Source organism: Helianthus annuus, chromosome 3, assembly GCF_002127325.2.
Source record: "Helianthus annuus cultivar XRQ/B chromosome 3, HanXRQr2.0-SUNRISE, whole genome shotgun sequence".
Taxonomy (NCBI): Eukaryota; Viridiplantae; Streptophyta; class Magnoliopsida; order Asterales; family Asteraceae; genus Helianthus; species Helianthus annuus.
The window spans coordinates 37,911,796-37,916,305 of NC_035435.2; the positions used below are offsets into that span (position 1 = coordinate 37,911,796).

Consider the following 4,510-nt stretch of genomic DNA (forward strand, 5'->3'; position numbering starts at 1 on the left):
CTTCACCCACCACCTACCACCACCATAACACCATCATCCACCACCATCATCCATTATCCATCATAGAGTGTGTGAGTCGTCTCGGGATCCAAGATTAATCGTAAGAGTTCTTGACAATCAAAGGCCATGTTTGCCTAACTCTCTTACATCACTTGGTGAAGACAAGTGTTTAGTGCAATACTTTTTATTTTTAAGCTTTTGCCCTTTTTAATTGGTTTTGTATTAATGACTTTAATTACTAGTTTCTTATGTTGAAGGTGATTCTTCCTTATCGTTTGTCCGTGGTGTCTTGGCATTATTTTACTGTCTATATAAAATAAAAGATTTCACTATTCATATCTCCACGGTTTATATATGGAGGTATGTTGGCTACCTGGTCGGGGGTTAAGGGAACGGTTTGGTAAGAGTCTTGCCATTGTTCAGTGTATAGATCCTGCAAAGGACCTGGGTCAAATTTAGTAGGACCTCCTTCAATACCCAAAGGTATTGGATGGCAGGGGTCCAAACTCTTTAATCCCCTCATAAGTTAAACTACTATTAAAACTTTAACCCAGCTACCTAGGACTGTATCCCTGCAGACTCACACTACTTAGCTGAGGGTAACGTCGCCTTCAAAAGAGGGGCCTACCACATTATGCATTAATAACTTAATTAATTATCTTTCAATAATCCGACCCTTTAGGATTGTATCCTTGCTGACTCAAACTACTGGGTTGAGGGTAAAGTCGCCTTCAAAAGAGGGGCCTACTACAATAACTAAGATAATCTCTTAAACAAGTGTAAAAGTGCGAAAATAATCAAAGGTTACACTACACACGAGTCGGATCCAAGTGATTCATCTTGTCTATCTGTTTTTATTTTTATTTTATTTTTCAGCATTTTAGTTACTTTTATTTTTCTTTCTTAGTTTAAAAACCTTTTTCTAACATTTTGATTTGATTAGACGTTGAGGATAAACTGGTACTAAAAGCTCTTGTGTCCTTGGACGACCTCGGTATCTTACCAACACTATACAACGTCCACGATGGGTGCACTTGCCCATATGTGTGTTTAGTGTTAGTAAATATCGTGTTTTATAAATTTAAAACTTGGCTAAAAAGTGTAAAAGGGCTTAAAATATATACCTAAAATATTACACCTAACGCACATCAAGTTTTTGGCGCCGTTGCCGGGGACACAAGGATTTTAAGAAAGTTAGGAATCAACGGCCTAATCATTCTTTCTATTTTGTTTTTATTTTTTTTAGGATTTTCTTAATTTTTCAGCTTCTGCAGAGCTCAGCACGGGCCGTGCCTGGTCGGACACGGGTCGTGCCCAGCAGTGTCACTGGCAGTTTTTATTTTCTGAGTTATAGAGGGCTGAGCACGGGGCCGTGTCGGTGCAACACGGGGCCGTGTCCAACTTTCCAGTAATAGGGATCCGGAAAACAATCGTTGTATCTCCGACCACGGGCCGTGTTCAGTGAGCACGGGGCCGTGGTGAACTTTCTGACCAACATTCTTTTCTATTTTTATTGCAGGATTTGGAACTAGACGCCATATCTGAACCTTCTACGTAATGTATGAGCTCCAGTTCTAATAAAGACATAAAAGAACCTCTAGAAGAACCCGAACGCTTTCTCAGAAAAAGACTTAAAGCTAAAAACCAAGAGAAGGTTTCGGGGGACCCACTTCCAATGGCGGACCAGCGTACCCTCATGGATTACCTACGACCCACCGTAGGTAATCTCGGCGCCGCTATCAATGCACCGAATGTTGAAGCCAACAACTTCGAACTTCGGCCACATTTGATACAAATGCTTCAAAACTCCGAAACCTTTCATGGCCTTGCGGACGAGGATCCCCATCTACATATTACTAATTTCTTAGAAATATGTGATACCTTTCGGATCAATGGAGCATCAAATGACGCCATCCGCCTTCGAATGTTTCGATTTTCACTAAAAGACCGAGCAAAAGCTTGGCTCAACGCCCTCCCAGTTGGTTCGGTAAACACCTGGGATGAACTAGCCCAAAAATTTCTATATAAGTATTTCCCTGCCGCTAAAACGGCTAAATTAATGACTAAAATTAATACATATTCACAAGAGGATGGGGAATCCTTATATGAAACTTGGGAAAGGTTCAAGGAGCTATTGCGAAAGTGTCCCCATCACGGTCTTGCGGTGTGGCAACAAGTATCCACCTTCTATAATGGGTTGTTGCCACACACGAGACAAACACTTGACTCTAGCTCCGGGGGACTTTTAGGTAATCGCCGCCCACATGAAATATACAATCAAATCGAGGAAATTGCTCAAACCAATTTTCAGTGACACACTCCCCGAGGCAATAAGTCTATTGCCCCGGGTGCCCATAAGGTTGATGAAAGCACTTCTTTACAAGCCCAAATCGAGGCCCTTTCTTCAAAAATTAAAAAGTTAGAAATGACAAAAACAGTCTTGGTTATGGCTTGTGAAGGGTGTGGTGGGCCATACGAAAATTGGAGTTGTATGAAAGAAACAGATGATCAATCCGAGTCGGTAAACTACATTGATAATAGACCTAGGCCGTCGGGTCCTCCAACAGGTACCTACAACCAAGGATGGCGTAACCACCCTAACCTTGGTTGGAGAGAACCCGGCAATAGTAGCAACCAACAAAGTCTAAATCAACGAACAAACTTTCAATAACCAAGAAATGAGTCACAAATTTTCCCTCAACAACAAGGTGGACGAGAAAGGCTTGAAGATACTATATCTCGCCTCATCTCCGACACTGAAAAGAAAAACTCGGATCGATTTCAACAATTGGAATCAAATTTTAGAAATCAACAAGCTAGTATACAAAACATTGAAAAACAAATAAATCAACTAGCTCAAAATTTCTCCGAGAAACCACAAGGCGCGTTACCAAGTAATACCGAAACAAACCCAAAAGCGCAAGTTCATCTCATAACATTAAGAAACCGTACCGTGGGTCCCGCGGAAGCTCCACCACTACCAACTGAGGAAAGCTCACCACCGCCCCAACAAGAGAAGGCTTCTCCTCAAGAGCCCACCAAGGCTCCTCCGGTTCCGTACCCCGGTAGGTTAATTCGTCAAAAGACTAATAAGCAATTCGCAAAATTCGAAAGTCTACTAAAACAATTGCATGTTAATATTTCTTTCATCGAAGTCCTAGCTCAAATGCCTAAATACTCAAAATTCATGAGGGACTTCCTCACTCATAAAAGGAAAATTGAATCATTGCAATTAGTTAACCTAGGCGAAGAATGCTCCGCCCTCGTACTCAACAAACTTCCCCAAAAGAAGATTGATCCCGGAAGCTTCACAATTCCTTGCTCGATCGGGGAATCCCCCATTCGTAATGCACTAGCCGACCTTGGGGCTAGCATTAACCTCATGCCCGCATCAATGTTCAAACGACTCGGACTAGGAAAATGAGCCCTACCAAGATGAGTATACAACTTGCCGATAGGTCCATCAAATACCCGCAAGGTGTCGCTGAAAATCTATTGGTCAAAGTCGACAAGTTCGTCTACCCGGCCAACTTTGTCATACTAGATATGGAAGAAGACACCGAAGTCCCCCTCATACTAGGGAGGCCATTTCTAGCCACCGCGCAAGCAGTGGTAGACATGAATGACGGAACACTCACTTTGAAGTATGGGGATAAGGAAGTGAAGTTTGGGGTTGGGAAGAGAGTAGAGGACGATGACCCGGTCAATTACATGAAGGTTATTGATTCGAGTTTGGATGATGCTCTCCGACGGTGCAACATGGGATGCAAAACATCCCGCTCGGAAAACATATAACCTCACTTTGGGTCTAGCCAAGGACCTTTATAAACGTGGCGCACCACGGAGGCATTCCGCGGAACTATCCTTAGTTTAGTTTAATCTTTTAGTTTAATTTTAACTTGCAGGAACGAAACACACTCGGGATGGTGAGGGATAACAAGGGAAATGAGAAACATCACCCCATGCACGAAAACATGGCCATCCGACGACAATTTCTTCATTACAGTAAGCTCAGCACGGGCCGTGTCCGCCCAACACGACCCGTGCTGCACACTCTGCAGAAAATTGCCTAGTTCAGGTAACTGGACACGGGCCGTGTTCGCTGAACACGCCCCCGTGTTCAGGCTTCTGTTTCTTTTCTTTAATTTTTATCACTGGCACCTGAACACGGGGTCGTGCCCGGTCACCACGGGGCCGTGTCCAGGATGCCAGTAACATAAAATTTTGCTTTTAACACCAGTTTACAGATTCAATCAACCTAAAAACTTATTTTTGGGACACATTGAGGACAATGTGTAATTTAAGTGTGGGGGGATGCTAAAACCCTGAATCTTGCGAGTCCTAATAACAAGCCTTACACAAAACTCTATTGGAACCGCTAGTCACCCCAATTTTTTTCAAAAATTTTCATTTTTTTTACTTGTCTAAGTTTAAATTGGGAATTCAAGTTCTAACAAGGTTATATTTATTACAAGTTTACAACCGATAGCGTCGTGATAAAAAGAACCAA

At 42.5% G+C, this 4,510-nt stretch overlaps 1 non-coding gene across 1 annotated transcript; it reads right to left on the minus strand.

The window, feature by feature from the left end:
• Nucleotides 1-2,053: 2,053 nt before the first annotated feature.
• Nucleotides 2,054-2,160, minus strand: LOC118490911. The gene has a single exon (XR_004890136.1). It is a non-coding gene; the product is annotated as a small nucleolar RNA R71 (small nucleolar RNA).
• Between the last annotated feature and the right edge of the window lie 2,350 nt (nucleotides 2,161-4,510).